Source organism: Amblyomma mixtum, chromosome 3 (assembly GCF_055824585.1).
Source record: "Amblyomma mixtum isolate Tamu chromosome 3, ASM5582458v1, whole genome shotgun sequence".
NCBI classification, from domain to species: domain Eukaryota; kingdom Metazoa; phylum Arthropoda; class Arachnida; order Ixodida; family Ixodidae; genus Amblyomma; species Amblyomma mixtum.
In genome coordinates, this window is record NC_143014.1 from 395,075,273 (window position 1) to 395,094,193 (window position 18,921).

The 18,921-nt window shown below is 48.3% G+C and overlaps 2 pseudogenes; both read left to right on the forward strand.

Annotated features, from left to right (window-relative positions):
• LOC149357245 (uncharacterized) overlaps positions 1 to 14,664 on the forward strand; it is a 39,090-nt pseudogene extending 24,426 nt beyond the window's left edge.
• Positions 14,665 to 14,856: 192 nt separating this feature from the next.
• LOC149357247 (uncharacterized) lies at positions 14,857 to 16,788 on the forward strand (annotated as a pseudogene).
• Positions 16,789 to 18,921: the final 2,133 nt, after the last annotated feature.

Here is an 18,921-nt window from a genome sequence, read left to right on the forward strand (position 1 = left end):
AAGGCGTAATGTTATACCTAACTGGTTTAAAGTTACTCTTCTTATGTCAGTGCAAGTTTAGGCTATTAGAGCGTAACATTACTCTATGTGCGAGAGCATAAATACTTAGTCTCCAAGAAACAGCGTAACCTTACCCCCAAAAAGGTGTCAGCTCAGCGACAAGTGTTTTAACCCCCAAAAAGACTAAGATCACACCTTTTTTTCTTAGAGTGTAGAAGTAAGCAGCAAGATCAGCACGTAGCTCGGTGCTCCACCGGACTGCACCGGAATTGAATGGAGAGAACTACCTTCGAGAGCTTTAAAGTCGCTGGTTACTGGGCGGGTGCTTTCGCCGATATGGCGGCTCGCTGAAGCTTCCGTTCTTATTGGCAGAGCATCCTTCATATGTCCTGAACTCCTCTACGCGTGCGCTTTGCACCTTAGAGCAGCGCATAAGCACTTCCTCCTGACGGTGTAATGGCCTTTTATTGGAGACTTCCCTTTTCTGGTTCGCCCCAGCGTGACAACACATTTCAGGTTAAGCAAACAAGGAAAGGAGCACCTTTTGGTGACGGAACTGGCATTTACTGCGGAGGCGAATAGCGGCTGTGTCACGTTTTAGATTGCCAAATGTTCCTCTCGTCTCAGCGTTTTGTTTCTGTTTTTTTTTCTTATGTGATGCACGCAGCATTTGTGGAATATGGCCTTGCTACCCAAATGTCGATCAGCGACATTGGTTTTTTTGGGAGCAGAGATAAGGTACTACGCGAGCACTTATCTGGTCCCCACCCGTGTCAGTCATAGCGAAGGTCATTCCTACTGTCACGGCGTGGTCGCAGCGTCGAGATAGAGAGACTTCTGGCTTCTCCATTCTCATGCCACGAACAATGATCCTGGATACCTCGCGACCGCGTACCATTGATCCAGGCCATCGTGTAGTATCATGTGAGCTCAAGAAGTACTTTGATTTGGGCTAGTTGGTTCATATCTTGAAAGTAGTTCGGACGGCGCGAAAACAACAAAGACAAAGGAGATACGAACACAACAGGACGGGCGCCAACTTGCAACTGAAGTTTATTGCACCAGACCCCTACATTTTATGCATCACCCCAGCCATATCTCGCAAGCCTATCACACATCAAAACGAAATTGTCATCGAAAGTCCTAACACCGGAAGTAGGCGCAACTATTCCAGACAGATATGCATTCTGCACTATACACATGATAACATTTTCCTTATTTTATAAGTCTCAAGATTAGAAGAGCGCGCAACCCACATGAAAGCAATTCATTCTGAAAAAGAAATACAAACGCTTGAACAAGGCAACCAGAGCGCAAACTCAACAATTTAACACAAATTGTGATAATGAAAGAATGACCAACAACAAACGCGGAAAATTTTTGGTGGACATGAAAACGTAAACCTTCGGGGAAACCTCCCAGCGTCAATGAACTATTTCTAGCGTCAAAATCATTGAGAAAACCTCCCAGCGTCAAAGATAAAACGTAAAATCTAAAGACAGCCTTCGAGAAAAGCCACCTCAGTGTCACTAATTGAAATTGAAGGCCTACTCACGCATGCGCTTCCCGCTTTCTTAATAAAAAATGCCTCCACTACTTCCCGCTCAAATCTGTCTTTACCGCTCTTCAAAAAAACTGTTTTGCTCAAATCCGGACTACACCCTTTGCAAGTCTTGCAGTGGTCAGCAAGGAAACTTCCACATCAAAAACATCAACATCATCAAAAACATTAAACATCAAAAACAGTTCACGAAATGCAGATCACAAGTGGTATATCAGATTCCTCTAAGCTGTGGTCTTGTGTACATAGGGCAAACCGGTCGATGTTTTAATGAACGGGCCAGCGAACACATGCGGAATGTGCGCCAACAACATGGAAGTTTCCTTGCTGACCACTGCACGACTTGCAAAGGGTGTAGTCCGGATTTCAGCAAAACAGTTTTTTTGAAGAGCGGTAAAGACAGATTTGAGCGGGAAGTAGTGGAGGCATTTTTTATTAAGAAAGCGGGAAGCGCATGCGTGAGTAGGCCTTCAATTTCAATTAGTGACGCTGAGGTGGCTTTTCTCGAAGGCTGTCTTTAGATTTTACGTTTTATCTTTGACGCTGGGAGGTTTTCTCAATGATTTTGACGCTAGAAATAGTTCATTGACGCTGGGAGGTTTCCCCGAAGGTTTACGTTTTCATGTCCACCAAAAATTTTCCGCGTTTGTTGTTGGTCATTCTTTCATTATCACAATTTGTGTTAAATTGTTGAGTTTGCGCTCTGGTTGCCTTGTTCAAGCGTTTGTATTTCTTTTTCAGAATGAATTGCGTTCATGTGGGTTGCGCGCTCTTCTAATCTTGAGACTTATAAAATAAGGAAAATGTTATCATGTGTATAGTGCAGAATGCATATCTGTCTGGAATAGTTGCGCCTACTTCCGGTGTTAGGACTTTTGATGACAATTTCGTTTTGATGTGTGATAGGCTTGCGAGATATGGCTGGGGTGATGCATAAAATGTAGGGGTCTGGTGCAATAAACTTCAGTTGCAAGTTGGCGCCCGTCCTGTTGTGTTCGTGTCTCCTTTGTCTTTGTTGTTTTCGCGCCGTCCGAACTACTTTCAAAATCATGTGAGCGCCTGCGCATCCGCGACCGCGCTGTTAATCGCACGACCGCGGGATACTGGAGCCATGTGAAGGAAACAATGCGTAACGCCGTGCCACTTCACACCTGGTCGATGGTAGTGTTTATACCGAATGCCTGACGCGGGCGTTTCGGCATGCAGTCAGCCTTCCCTTTTTAGTTAGCCTTCCTCATAGCAGTGGTAACGTTACAGTCGTTGTTTTTAATTTTAGTAGCGTGTAAGCGCATAAGGCTACCATTCGTTATACGAGGCCTAACTGCAGTAGAGACTGGTGGATCCGCTGTCCAGCCCATTGTGGAACATACCATGTGCAGCCATTCCGTACCACAGCGCATGCGCAGAGAACTCGCAGGCTCCTGCGCGCATGCGCAGGTGCTCGGAGCCCGTGCACGGAGGTGGGACGCCCTGTTCCGCTGTCAGGTCGTCTGCTTGCTGCAAACCTGTAGCGCGCTAACGGTTGTCGGAATGCACAAAAAGGCGCTGCCGTGTCGTACTGAGTTTAAAGGGGTTAATGGAGCACAATGCCACGAGGTTTTCATGCTGTATACGGTGCTGTAGGAGGTCTCTTTGTGACCCCGTGGACATCTCTTCAGCGGCGGGAGACACTTTCATTGCTGGAAAATACGACGTAACGTTCTTGACCCCCGCTGCACCGGTTCAAACTAACGAGTGTGGTGACTACATCGAGTCGTCTGGAGGCTTTGCTTTGGTTTTTATTAGATTTTTGGGTTTTGTTGTCGTCTTCCTTGCGTGATAAAAGTGCACACGCGCTGTAAACTGCAAAACCTATCTTGATATCTCTGCGTATCCCTTCATTTTCTTTTGCATGGAATTGAAGAAAACAGGGCTCTAATGAGTTTTACCCCACAAGGCAGGTTATGGTTCCTGGCGCATAGATTTTCCATCGAGGACAGGTGTTGTGACGAAAGGCCATTTAGCAAGCATTTCACCCCAGGAGAGCCGAAGCACGAGGCCCGGGGTAAATTCTGAACCCATTAGAATAGTGGAGGGACAGTGTAATACGGAACAGTCTCGGAAGGAGACTGCAGTTCACTATTGGTAGGGAGGTGCTGGAAGCGGTAACGGAATACGTGTACTTAGGACAGGTAGTGGCCGCCGATCCGCATCACGAGATTGAAATAACTGAAATAATAAGATTGGGGCCGAGCGCATTTCGCAGTTTCTCTAAAAGCATGAATGAAAGCTAAGAATATTCATTCAAGAGAAAGGTAAATAACAGCTGTATCTTACCGGTAGTCGACTCTGGGGAAAAAACCTGGAGGCTAACTAAAAGGGTTCAGCTTGCAAAAGTGTGGAAAGGAAAATGATAGGTGTAACGTTAAGACACAGGAAGGGAACGGAGTGGGACTGAGAACAAGCTCATGTTACGGGTATCCGAGTCGAAATCCAGAGGAAGATATGGGCTTGGCCAGGGCATGTAATGCGAATGCAAGATATCCGGTTTCCAGGTGGCCGTGGGCAAACGTGCGCTTGCGTAACGGTGACGCTCTTAATACGTCTCCCGCAAAGGCTGTCAACGCCTTTGTGAGACCAAAAAGAGCAAGAAGTTTTGCTGGTAAACCATTTCGTTTATTTTCGGCACAAATAAAAGAATGCCTTAGAGCAGTGACTCGCGGTTCCTGCAGTGCCTGCACAAAAGGTGTACAAAATAAAAAAAACTGTGATCGCTGTGTTTAGTGTTCCGATAACAGAAGATAAGTTAGTTTAGCGATTTCGCAGGAAGCAAGCAGTACCGCTCTGTGCTGACCGAAGGTCGCCGCTGCGCATTGCTGTTTCAGTACGACAGCCTGCGTCCACCACTCGTGTAGCGAGTGAGTGCACGCCAAATTATCCTCTCCCGTCCTCTTTCCCCTCGAGCTAAATGTAAAACGCCGGGCTGGACGAATAATCTGGCCGGCTGTGGTTTGCCATCGGCGATCGGTGGCTGCAGCGGCCGCCATTTATCACTGTTTTTGGCTAACCAGTTGCGTAATTCAAATTTTTATTTAAGTATATATCTCGCAAATACAAAGTGCAAAAGGTGTGCACGAAGTATTTTTATTTTTTTTTTTGAGGAACACTTCGCGAATGGTGCATATTCACATTGCCTCTTTACTGTGGCGTCTGATGCCCAAGATGCCAGTTTTTTTTTGTCTTGTTCTGTTTTTCGGCAAAGGGCAAAAGCGTCGCCAAGCCTTTTGCAGCTCCCGGCAGCGCAGCTTCCAGCGCCCTCACTTCTGCCGCTCAATGTCGCAACCCAACTGACCACCGCACCCGGCGTTTCGGCCAATCAGCTGTCGTCGAAAGGGACCTTTTTTTTAGAAAAATAACTGAAATTTGGACATGTGCGCAGGTAGCCAGACCAGATTAGGAATTTTGTAAGAATAGGGTGCATAAGGTTAATGGAGGAATATGGGAGAGTCCTCGGTGCTGCAAGTGGATGCACTTGGGCTGAAAATGGCGACGAAGCCACTCAATGTGTGGGGCGAATTAGGAGGCTGCAAAGGGACCCAGATCCTAAGCACTGCAATGACACCAGAGAATTACAACACACGACGACGACTGCGAGGAAATTAAGGAACAAATCATATGGTGTACTAACTACCTAATTGTTCCGAATGATAGGCTGGACTATTATGGGTTGTCATCGCGCACTTCAGGCTGTTGTTCTGCGTACCCAACCTCGATTTATACAATACCAGCTGATCAAATCTAAAGAGGGAGACGAAGACGGAGAGCTGATGGGAGTGGTCACCACCGTACCTTGGCCAAGCCTCCCGCGTGGGTATGTAACCTATGTTTACTGAGGGGAAGAAGAAGAAGTAGAAGTGGACGCGCTTCGCATGGGCTCTGCCAACAAGGCAAATTTCCTGCGAAACATCCCTCCAATCTAGGAAATCATAATTCGAAGAGTTTTGCGAAATCATCTGGTATCCATCGACGATTTTATCAAGCCTGTGAGCGTTTTTCCGACATTTCTAGGGAATTGTGAGGCTTCGAGGCGGTGGCCACCACGCTAGGTGGGGCGAGGCCTAGTGCAGTCTACCCAGTCAGCATGATGCCTAATGGCAAACATCTCAAATTAAAAACAAAAAAGGATACATCAAACCAAAACGAGGTGGTTCTCAGTGGTCTATGCTTACCAACCACTCACCCAGCTAACTCTACGAATGCCAAGGAAATGCATTTAGACGCCCAAATCCAAAATCATCCAGGTGGTGACGAAGGCCGTGCCTGATCGCCTGACGGCCTGCACTGCAACTGGCAGGTAAACATATGCAAGAAGAATCGTAAAAGATTAGCAAAGTGCGTGCAAGTCGTGAACGCAGGAAAGACTTATGCTGCCCCAACGCACCTACTTCAGAGCGCCGTAAAACCGCAAAAGCCGTCAGTATCGCTAGCCCAGCCGGCAGTGCGTCACACGACTCAGAAGAAGAGGAAGCTACCACCGCCTACTACAGCTGTCTACAAGATAAGTGTAAGACCCAAGAAGGGCATGGACGTCAAGAAATTCGTGCCAGCCCAGTTTTCTAGAGCCATCGTGGCAGCCTGCAACAATTACTTACCATCGTGCGACCGCATTATTGTGCGAGCACACACCGTATCAAAAATCATCATAGTCAGCGCTCCCTGTGAAGAGACCACGGATGCCGTACTGCATATCACGAGTCTGTGCCTGGAGGGCAAGACTAACGCAGTAAACGTCTATCTGGCGGCGCCTGAGGATGCCATCAGAGGAGTTATTCATGGAATGGACCCAAACACTCCATGAGAATGATTCTTAGCCAACCTTTGACTGCGCACCCGGCGAGGTAGAGATCGTTCAAGCACGCATGTTTGGAGGGCCTCGCACAGCAGTGCTAACCTTCCTGAGGCCCATCCTTCCCCGTTACGTCATCTACTACGGAGGATAGACGGCGTGCTGACCATGTAGGCCGACACAGCAGACCTGCAAATTATGTCTCAAAGCAGGCCACATCGCGGACGTGTGCCCAACCCCGGGGATCAACCTGTGCCGCGACTACGGACTTCAGGACCCGGAGGAAAACCACAGCTGCGAGGCTGAGTGATTGGCGTGCCAAGAAAACCATGCAACGGGAGACAGAGACTGCGAGGAGCGCCTCAAGACAGTCACTGGACCAAGGCACAACAACACCGCCGTCCAAAAGGACAACAAACAACAAAAAAACCCTTCAAGCCAACACGTCAGCAGGAAGGATCAGCAGTTCAACCTGATGGAGTACCGCTGGTTCGCTTCGGAGGAACAGGAGCGGCAGCCGACAGGGATGCCCGGGCCACAGTCTCGCCCTAGTCGTAAGCAGTACCACCTAGGGGCTCCCCTATCAAGCTTTCAGAATCGTTGATAGAAGGGCCACTGATACCATCATAAGGGGAGCCCATAAAACTGCCTAAACATCCAATGAACGACAATAATGGAGCGTATTTGGGAACTCGGAGTACACAGCACCTGTGACGACCTCAGTGAAGCGGTTCTACAGGGTAAAAAAAAAACGCTTAACCACAAAACAAGAGGGTAGGGATATCCTGACGACACCGGCGCTATGGCAGGCACTACGAACTAGCGGGATCAAGTCCTAAATTCTGACACCTTAAAGAGAAAAGATCTATGTAAACCCGATAACAAGGCACATGCATCCCTAACGGCAGAAGGATAGAAGGAGCGCCAGAGACAAAAAGATGGCAAAAAAAAAAATTGGCTGTGGCTTAGTTGAGGTTAAGACTGGATATGTCGAAGCGAAAAGCTGCGGCGAGGCGGAGGAGGAGCCGCGCCTGTAATGTTTACGGTGCTGTCTTAGAAGGTTGCGTCAGAGACATGTACTGTGGTGTGCATTCCTTTCTGGTGTACGCCAAGATATGAGAGACAGGCATTTGCTTTCCTTAAAAGCAATTTTCATTTCATTTCATTTTCCTTAAGGCACTTACGGCGCGGTTCGCGTATCCACCGAGATATGAGAGCGACAGGCGTCGTTTGCTTTCCTTAAAACCAATTTTCTTTTCATTTTCCTTCCCTTACGGCGCGGTTCGGGTGTCCACCGAGATATGAGTGTTTCCTGGCGCACTGTCTGTTGCTTCTTGTTCTTCCGTGGCGACTGTCGGCGCCTGTTCTATGGGCAAGCGCGCCTTATATACCCCTCCTTTCAAATGCGCACTGCGCAAGGCTGCGGCGAAAGGTCAAACGGTGGCGAGGAGGAGAATTGGCCGCGCACATGCGCAGTGGCCTGCGCCGTGCGTGACTTCAGTCCAGGGGATACAGCTCACGCGAAGCGTGGTGTTGACGAGCCTAGCAAAGCTTTTCGGTAAAAAACTATCAAAACAATCTGAAGCGGTATACGTGGACATCGGTGCCTATGCCGTGCCAGACAGGTTCGCGACTGCTGCGGTCGACGACAGGGCTTCATTCAATACCGAAGATCCTGCGGAAGTGGTATCACTAGCCATAGCCATCACAATCAAGACTCAAGATCAACAGGTGAAGTCATCGCACATAGTGGCGGACTCCCAACAAGCTTACAGGATTACCTTCCTGGAAAATATGACGCAAGGGCGAGCACACTATTAAGTACACTTTCACTCTCAGGAAGATTAACATGGACACCTGGTCACGGTGGCCTAGCTGGAAACGAAGTAGCGAGTGATCTAGCCCGAGCTCTCACAAACAGGGCGGATCCCCATCCCTACCCCACCTAGGGGCGTAGCCAAGGGGAGGGGGGGGGGGAGGCTTATAGGGCTTCAGCCCCCCCTCCCCCTCGAAATGTTTTCGAACTGTCACCAATCGCAGCGTGGCCCAAGTCCAAATCGCGACTTCTGCTATCAAAGTACTGTTCTTGCTTGGATGGTCTCCCTTTCCTTGCGTATGATTGCGCAAGATGTTTATTTGCCTCATTTGACGCGTTATATAGTGTGACGTTTGCTTAGATACGTAGATTTAATGGAGACATGTGTATTTAAAAAACTTGTTGCGAGGTTTTGTGTATACATACAGTGACTTTGTTTGCGTTGAAACTTTTTTGTTCTTTATCAAGTTGTATTTCCATTTTATCTGCGAACTTCTAATGTATATTTTGCAGAACTCCTCGTTTATGCATGTGCTCGCTTTTGCGGCTGAAATATCGGTGAAATTACTCGCAATACACGCCCGGTGACAGCTGCTGCTGCGCAGTACACTGGAACGAAGGACAGCGTCATTGAGATTTTTCCCTGGCCGTTGCATATGCACAGAAATGTAAAGGTTCTTGAACGACAAAGATTCATTAAAATATTTGTCCTCGACTTGCTCATTTCATGGCCTTTACGTTTTTTATATTAGCGGCATGCACTTCTTTGCTGGTTTCGGACTGATATAGTTCTAGACTTCATGTGATATTTTTTTTACTTAATAAATATGTAAAAACATGGAAGCACTGCCATCAGTTACATCTGCTACGATTTTTAAGACATACGAATACATTCTTTGATTTAAAAAAATACATATTTCACTTGCCTAGAGAATGCTTAGCGTTACCTAATACTCAATGACATTGTCAATGACAATGCAGTTATTATTATTTCGTTTGACTCTCCACAAATTCTGTGAGGAGGCCGCGCTGCAACATGAGCCCCCTCCGAGCAAAATTTCTGGCCACGCCACTGACCCTTCCTCCCTCTTAGGACCTTACGGTGACTGGCTAGAACACCTTATATAGAAAGAAGACATTTCTCACCGCCCCTCACCCCCTTCCCCCCGTGTAGGGTAGCAAACCGATTATTATTTCGGTTAACCTCCCTGCCTTTCCTCTTCTATATCTTCCTCCTCTCACCGCCACACAAACAACTCGGATGCCAGTGACTGGAGGAGAGTACAAACAAACAAACACATATCCAAGTCTTCACATTTTACACAAGCGAAGACCCACGCAATTCCCGAGTTACTGTCCTTGGTGCGGAGCAAGCCCCACGCTCTACCATGCTATGCAAGGTCAAACCGGATAAAAAGTCACTAGCGCCACACGCGACACACGAGCAGTGGGAGGAGGCTCTGACCAGCGACAACCTGGACCAGTAATCCTGGATCATCCAACCAGTACGCAAGTCAGCAGCCGCCTGCGAAGCCCTGGACTAGGGGTCCCGACCACACGGCTCCTGCGAATTAATCTATGCTACCTGAAAGTTTTTTCTCAGACTCAAATTTGAAGAAGAAAATGCACACTCACGGCCCTGCGCTTCAGCCGCATTGCTATCGCCACGTAAGTCTGTGCTCGCCTTTCCTGACCTGGGTCTCTTTTGGCCGTTGTTTCCGTCTTCCCAGCTCCTTTCAATAAACACCCGTCTTACACAAAGGGTTATCGAGTGATTTGAGCACAAGTTGAAAATGAAATAAATAAGGAGATGGGGAAAGCGACTGACGGCCTGTTTTGCACATCGTTTTATACGAAAGGGACAAGTCATTTCTTAGGTTGTTTGTTTAGTTTATGTCACAGACCTGAAACATACTATTCCTATGCTCTGTCAATGTGCTTGTTCTTGTTGTGCAGCCATGGAGCTGAGTGGCCAGCTCTGGACTGACGCGTTGTGCACGGGCACGGGTTTCCTTTTTTACCACGTTTTTGTAGCGCTGCCAACTTGGTATTCCGTGTCGGGTTTTAGAAAATGAAATAGGGTTTTAACGAAGTTAAACCACGTGGACGCGCGAAAGCGTGTGTTTATTCTGACTGGCTCATAGTTTTGCTTTGCTGGGTCGTCGGCACGTCTGGCGACGATGTTAGGCTAGGGTTAAGCTCTATTGTTAAGATGTGATCTGTTCGCGCCGCCTATTTAACTTGATGAAGACGACGATGTGGAATACACAGTGCGAGATTTTTTAGCCGTTTTCTGAGATGTTTTGTCCCATCCCCTTTAAAGGAGGTCCGTTTTGTTTTGGTTCCAGGACATGTAGGTATTCATTCAAATGAGGTGGCTGATTACTTAGCAAGGTCAGCTCCTCACGGATCAGTGATTTATGCCGTCGCGAATTTCAGTCTGCTGGCGGTTTCCAGGTATCAGTGGATCCAACACATATCAGCCAGGTTACGCGATCCCTTGCTAAATACCACCGATTATCAGCACTTAGCATACAATTGGAACGTCCGTTCGTGTAAAATTAGCCTGCGTGAGGTATCAATGACGCGGTAACGGTGCAGGATTCCCAGTTTAAATTTATATCGATACACATGGGGGTGGCCACCGACAAACCTATGCGACTATGCGACTCTGTAGACGATTTTCTGCTTTACTGTCCAAAGCTCGCACTTCAGAGAAAGATTTACCTTGAAGTCCCTCTCTTCAGGTTAGGGCTCTCGATAACTCTGCCAGTGTTATTATTGTTCGGTGCGAGGGATTTCCATTGGATTCAGTTTGTGGGTTTCTCCATGATTACATAGTTGCAACTGGTAGGTTTATTTCCTCTTCTAAAATTCTTCGACCTCTTCTTTTTTCACCAAATGCGGTTTTGTATTTCGCTTTAAATATTCTTCTGTCGTTTTTCATCGATACATTTTTCAAAACTCACGATTGGCGCTGATATCTCACCGTGATCGCTTATGCAAATTTCCTTCTTTAAGCTACTACACCTCGACCAATCCCCCCATGTGGGTATGTGCCATGTTTTCAGAGGAAAAAGAAGAAGTACTAGTGCAAGGGTATGTTACAGTTTAACACATGACACGGGTTCGGCGGCGGCAACAGCTAACTGCTCTTGTACAGTGACCAGCGAGCCTCATGTTTCAGCGCCGCGGCTGGTTCGAATGTCAGTCGCGGGAATATTTATTTATTTATTCAAAATCAACGTGAAGGCTTCAGCAAACCGGCTTTTGCAGCTTTAGATGTGCAGTACAGGATTTGGTCTAAAATCACAGCGATATTTTCAAAACAATAGATTAGGAACGTTAAAACCAAGACTGATAAGAAGAATAAAAAATGACTGCTTGCTTCGGATTCATGCAGTGCCAACATTCCAGTACGAGGTGTCCCAGATCCCTAGTAATTTCTGGTGACGGTTGGGAGTACGAGACCCACTGAGACCCTCCTGACCTTAAGCACTGCATTAACGAAGTGCGCAGTGCCGGCAACAGGTGGGATGAAAATTTGTCACAATCATTCTCTTGCGCAGCCGCCGTTCGGACGTGCTCCGATTTTGTAGTATGGATCAGTCAACCTTCACTGTTGGTTATTTTGCGTCACATGGTGTAGAATCTGAATAGTGGAAACAAAAGATGTTTTACAAATTATTTTGCTGTACATTACAAATGTAAACGTCTTTAGCCTAACGTCAGGGTAAGTTGGAAATAGTGGTAGCTAAGGTTGATGCATCAACTTTCTCTGCGTGGCCGCAAAAGTGACAGGTACCACTGGAAAAAAAAAAGAGCAAAATCATTTTGGCCTCGACAAGAATCTTTCTTGTATGCTTTGAGTGTCATCAGCTCCAGCGTAACAGTATTTGAATTTTGCGTTTGCGGTAATCTAGGTGGAAATGTTCGCCGTTATAATGTTTCTTGTTTGAACCTTTAGAATGTGCCAATATTTTGATCAATTTATTGTCATATTCCCTCCCTATCGCGACCCTATAAAGAGGCTAACAGCATGAAAAATACATCAGTAAATAAATAGTCATGAGCACTTTCAATACCGCTATCTAAGAGCTAATTCAAGACCGCTACCAGATTAAGCAGTTCCCTCAATTTAGCTATTGGATTCACTTGCAGTCAGGAAATTAACGACTGTCATTGGCAGAATCTACTTTCCGCCCCTTTGTATGGGCAGTGGTTATGAGACGCCTTAATTAATTTGGTTCGTTATTTCCAGGATAACGATGTAATCTGTGGGCTTCAATGTCAGTGTGTTAGCCTCAAGGAGCCTCCCATAACCTCTCGTCGACGCTTGCTTTGCGTCGTGTCTCCGCGCAGCTTAGCTTCACAGCAGATCAAGATGTTGTGAAGTCGCCCACACAACGCCCATGGCAGGATTCTCAGCCACTTAAATGGTATGGCACTGCGTTTCACAAGCCTGCTTTTCGCCCATGCGGTCACGAAATGCCCACTGTCAAAGAGAAAGTTCCGCATCCCTAAGAACACAACCAATGGCGGTACGTATTTTCCAGGGAGGCAGTATGACTATCTCAAGAGCACCTCCAAGGGGCTGCCCTTCCTGCAGGGCGTACGACCCCATGCTGTCCTGCCGCTGACCGGCTGCCTTCAGGAGCTGTTTCAGAAGGGGAGGATGCAGCACTCGTGCCTCCGCGAGATGCGGGAGAATTTTTCCGCCACGCAGGAACTCACTCAGAGCTTCGCGCGGTCAATGCCCCTGCCGGCAGCGCAGCTCAATCTAGCATCAAGCAGGCGAAACCAGCCTGCCAAACCAGAGCAGTACCCGGGGTTTGTGCCAACTCGTGTGCCGCACAGCGGCATCACGCCTCGCCTGGCAACGCAGGTGGCTGCAGTGAGGGCCACTATGGGTGCTGCAGAGGCGTCAATGCCACCAGGTATGCCTTTTGCTCCCGACAAGGCTGCTGTGAGTGAATCGTGTGCCTCAATGTCTGCTCCGGTTGCCGGCTTCTATACCCCGCAAAGCAAGCCGGAGGAGGATGCAGTATCGATCCTGTGCACGCCTTCCGTCACTCTGTGGGAGGGCCATCTTCAACGGACAACCTCCGCGGCACACCGACCTACAGTCGCACCTGCGTCTCTATTGAACCGGCGACTCGTGAAACTCCCACCTGTTACTTCCACGCCAGTTGTCCTTCGAATGGGTTCCGAACAAGAACATGCTCGCACATGTCCGACGCCCACAGATCTCGACGAGCAGGTGCAGCGAATACCTGCAGATCCATCAGAGCGGAGGGTCACATTTTCCACACCAGATTCGAACTGTTCCGAAGCCAGCCCTGACCTTGGCACCACTGGCCAGATCCTAGGAGGCACCTTCATGCAGTGTCATCCTAAGGAGCAGGCAAAGGCGAAGTGGAGGCATGCCATTCATAGGAGACAGAAATTTCCAGTGACCGATCCAGAGAGTTCCCGACACCCACGGACACTGACAGCGACCACTCTGGCATTGATCTGCAAGACAGCACTCCAAGTTTGGTTTGCTCTCCACAACCGACGCCACAGCAGCCCGATCCCAGTTTGCAGCCCAGAAGTGACGACCGGGATATAGATGGGAACAAGGTACCGGGACCGCTAGCTGGACAGATATGTTCCCCGAGCGCAGTCCACTGCGGCCTCCAGAGTTCCTGGATCAAGAGGCTGCCGGGTGCCTGCACTCGCCCACTGCAGCCGATTCATCTGTTGCCGGGCCAGCTCAGCGAGGTCCCAAGGAGTCACCATCTCAGCCAGCGCCTGCAGCTGCAGCGTCATGCCTTGCAGAGACTGTGGCCACTTTCGATGAAGAGCACCTGGATGGAACGCCGCTAATGGACAGCTATGAGGACATAATTCCTGAAAGCAAGCATCGGCAAATTATCCGTCACATGTAGCCTGATTTGAGCAGGTGCCGTGTGGTTATGGCACCTGAGCAAGAAAAGACAGTACGCAGCTCGGCTGCTGCTGCACTCGTTGGAAATTTGCACTTCGGCACTGCACCAGTCGGCTCTGCCCAGTATGGCATTGCACACTTTGGCATACGACCGGTAGACACTCCAAGCATTACTACTTCACACGTCAACACTGCAAACTGGTACTCCAAACTTCGGTGCTGCAAACATCGGCCCTGCAAACTTCGGCCCTGCACATGTCGGCCCTGTACGTGTCGGCACTGCAAATATCAGCACTACTGAATTCAGCATGCCTGCTGAAGAAGAACCCACTTCTCTTGGCGACAACGACGGCACTGAGCTAGTAGAAGACCCACCAAGCAGAGCCTGTTCTCAGGCGTGAACAGTCTGCCTCCGTGTGTCAGCATTCGTACTCAGTTGGGAACAATACGCTGCAGGTGAAGAAAATCAGCCGGCTCTCTGCTTTCTGGAAGAGAGAGACCTGTCCTCTAAATCTGACGCTCTCCACTCATAAGGTGCGGTGAAGACACCAGCAGAAGAAACACACTTTGAAAAATCTGCACCAATCAATGTGTCTTTCGGCTTTGTTCCAAATTTCGACAGACCTCTTGTTGAAGTTTGGGGAGGACCTTTAACGACAATTGATACGTTTGTAATATACGATGGGTTATTTGTAATGTATTTTAAACATAAATTGTATTTATGAATGCTCGAAAAGTATGTAGGAAATAGGTTCTTGAAATTTCTCGCTCGGTATTCGATATTTATTCGTAAAATTTGTTTGGTATTTCACCTACACCATGTTTCGCACACGTTTAAAATGCGAGAATAAAGGTATGTGTCGGTTTAATGTGTTGGCAGCACAATAAAAGTGTACTTTAATAAATATTAAATTCGTTCGTCGAGATTATTCATCAGTACTAACAAATAAGCAGTCCTCGCAAAAATTGTAGCAGGAATCTTCATGCTCCCGTGGAGCAATCTGGAGCTCAAAATCGGTTTTCGGGGAACAGTCAAAACGTCATTTTCTCCCTACTCTTCGTGTTTATGATACTGGCAGAGAGATAAGCACCACTTATTGCATTACGTGTGGAGAATGTGATTATATTAGACCGGGAAGCGCGGGTTGGGAATCTGCGGACCCGTACAATCCAGGGAAAAGGACTCCGACTCGTAGGACCGTATTTTTTCACTAGACGCCTAAGTAAATTTTGTTTGACAGTTCGACTCCTGGCGGACGCCTGACGTACGTTCCGCTGAGCAGTTCGGTTCTAGGTCATCCGCACTTTCGAACGGAACGCGACTAGTTCCGCACTAGAGCAGCAACTTGGAGGCCCATAGTCCTTGTGTCGGGAACGCCTCACGGGGCAAGATTATGTGGCGTCTCTCGGAAAGTATTTGTATGTAAAGGCAGCTACTACACGCGTTAGAATGCATCAAATTTATTGACATAACTTTCCGTCGCCATTCGTGGTGTGGCGACATCTCTCACGGCTGAGTGACGTCCCGCGACCTCGCTACCTCATCGATCTCTTGATTTATGACAATGCCTCGTTTTCTTTGGAATGTGACTCCTAATGGTTATCACAATAATGAGTCATGACTGCACTGTTGCGTCGGGCAGTCAGTGATATTTTCCTTCGTTGGACAACCGAAATACGTCTAATGCTGTAACAGCAATTTGCGGGCTGTTATAAGCCGTATAGAATATAGTAAATTTGCAATATGTCAGAAATATACTAAGCGAGCAAAAGGTGCAGTTCTGACATCTTCTGCGACGGTAAAGTTTTATTCAATACAGTAAAAGCATTCATTTTGGTTTTACCTATGGGGACAAAATAACAGAAAATCAATATTCTATTAATAGAATATGTCCGAAATGGATTTTTAACACAGACTTTATGCCTTAAGAGTCCTCGTCGCCGCAGGGAAGGCGCCCCCTGGTGCTGCTGGTGTTTCTCTTGCTGTGGCTCCGATCATCCCCTTGGATCGCTCACCATCGCCGGGTGATGCCAGAAGGATGCAGGAGACTCCTGCGAAGCAATCTCCTACGACTACGAATTTGGAAGACTGAACTCGAAAACGTACAGAACCTGAAGCAAAGGGCGATTAAAGCGGCGCGGAAAAAGGTGTAAGAAAACCTGAGCGTTCAACTGAACAACTTTAGTGGCATAGAATTCTGCTCTTTTCCTACAACCTCATGGAAAGGTGGAAGGCTGCTTCCAGTGAGGAGGAACACGGTTTCGAAACAGTGGCAACACGTGCATCAAGTAGAAAAAATGGCTCTGTCCCCAGATCGCCAGCTACCCTGACCAGGGCTGCGCGCAGCAGGGAGTCGAAATGGAGGCCCACAAGTGAGACATCACCGGCGCCCAAGACAAGGGCTGCCAATGAGAAACAAGTGTCAGCACACAGCTGCACCAAGAGGAAGCCATCGGAAGTCTCCGCTAGAACCACATGGGCAGCCAGAGAGAGCGAAGGTAAACCCAGCACCAAGCGTGCAACACGAAGTCCAAGGCTTAACTCGGAGGTGCCCAGCTCTAGAGCATGAAGCAACGCGAAAGCCACTTTGGCTTCTGAACGCAGCGCAGGCACAGTCCACGCTGACAATCAAAGACGCCCAGTACGGGAAGGGTAGGGGTAGCTAGTCTGCAGCGGCCAACGCCAAACGAGAGCCACAAACAGGCCCTGGAAGGAGCCTACACAATACATGAGGGGGCAGTACAGAGCAGGCAGAACCAAACACAAGGTGGCATTGACGCACAGCCTTCGATAGCCGACTGCTTACACACCGAGCTCTGAAAGGGAACCATGTCTGCGCAATGCTGCCAAGGGCAAGACTCTGAGTCGTTCGAAGACTACGAGAGCCAGGCGGCGTTCTTCCGCAAGCATAGGTAAGGTGCTACCAGTTTGAAGGCCCTTTAAACGGACACTGAGGAGAGATAGAAGTTGGCTTGTATCCATAGAAGACTACCAGCTCCTGATTAAAAAACGCCAACCTTACTGAAAACAAAGCTCATGTAGGGTAGAAAAGAGTAGGAACAAAAATACAGGTATCGCTGCCACGTGTCAATCTCGCAAGAACACATGCGATGATAAAATAGGAGAAAAGACGCTACGAATATCTGAGGCTGACAAACCATACAGAGGCTTTACAAAGCTGCTTCGGAGTCCAGGCTGCCTGCAATTCAAAGTTTAAACAGGTCATCGTCGCTAAACACTCTCTGAACCGACAGCAGTACGAGTTACGCGGTTCAATGTTAAAGGGACACTGAGGAGAGCTCTATTAATATTTTTTTTTATAGCAAAATCCGATATTTCGGCATTTCATGGCTTTGTTGCCACTTGGCCGGCAGCGAAAGATGCATTTATTTCTAAGAAATTTGGATTCGAAGTTGAAATAGTTTTTCCCGCCGCTCTGATTCAAACTTGGGATTCTGCTATGACGACACAGAACTAAGTGACGTGAAACATGACATTCACATGACGTAACGCAGACTCCGTGATTTCTGGTGGCCAGCAGTGCGACCCAGCAGCAGCCGAAAAGAAAGCTACCGCCGGCCGCACGTTGAAGGCATCTATCGGCTATTCCGGCCGTCGCTTCGTTTACATTTGCACCGGCGTTTTGCCAGCGTTACAATGGATCCCGTTCTCGAAGTCGTCAACGAAGTTCTCGCAAATAGACGCCTTTAGCATACCGTGTACATTAGCTGCATTCGATTCAGCCGTGGTTCTCTGCACCGCCGGAACCGGTTCACGGTGCGCTGCACCAAAGCGCTCGATTCACAGCGCCCCCTGCACCACCGTCCGCGATTGATTTTGGTGCAGTCGTGGTGCCGCTTCGGTGCAAAGAACCGCGGCACCGTCAGAGACGGAGGTGCAGGATAGTGGTGCACGTGTTTGACGGCGTAAGCAGACGACGCGCGCAGCCGACGTTTTGTTTGTTATCAATGGCCAACTTAAGAAATTTTTCCCATTTCTCGCGACAGCTTGAACAGCCTCTTGAATTCGAAGCTGAAACACCTAGCTACTACGCTTTCGTAGTAGTTGGGGATTCTGTTGCGGTCTGTCCGAACTGTGTTGCTGCAAAAGAAAGCACCACGTCGGCTTCCTCATCTTCGCTGTCGCTGACGACTCAGAAAATTCCATAAAAGTGGATTCGACGCTGTCGTAGTCCATGACTCCACGAGGCACGAAAAACAGACGCGACGCACCGCAACACAACAGGCGGACGAGAACCGGATAGCAGACGACAAGGCCTGTGCGTGCACGCGCTCGATTGAAAATCTCCGCACCAGGGATTTGTGACGCTGCTGACGCGCTGCACCTGCACCAAGAAACTGGAATTGCACCGCGCCGGCACCAACGGAACTTTTTCAGAATTAGTGCAGAGAACCAGTTCTGAATCGAACAGACCTCTTGTTACCGTTAGCGGAATACCGGGAGCCCCCATACCGCTGAGAGCAAGCGCTGATTGGTCCCGGCGCTGCAGGAGCGCGCGTAGTTATCGGGTACGTGGCGCCATCTGGCGACGTCAAGGAGATTTGCGCATGTATTTGCTGTGCCTCAGTGATTCGTAGCTTCTCGTGTCCTAGTGTTGCTAGAACTATTGGTTCTAGCAACACTGTTTTGTTCTATGACGCCATGAAGCTTGTACTTGCGAGTTTGGCCTGTGGCGGCGATACCTGTATTTTGGTTCTTGCTCTTTTCTATGTTACAGGAGCTTTGTTGTCAGTATGAATGGCGTTTTTGTATACAGGAGCTGGTATTC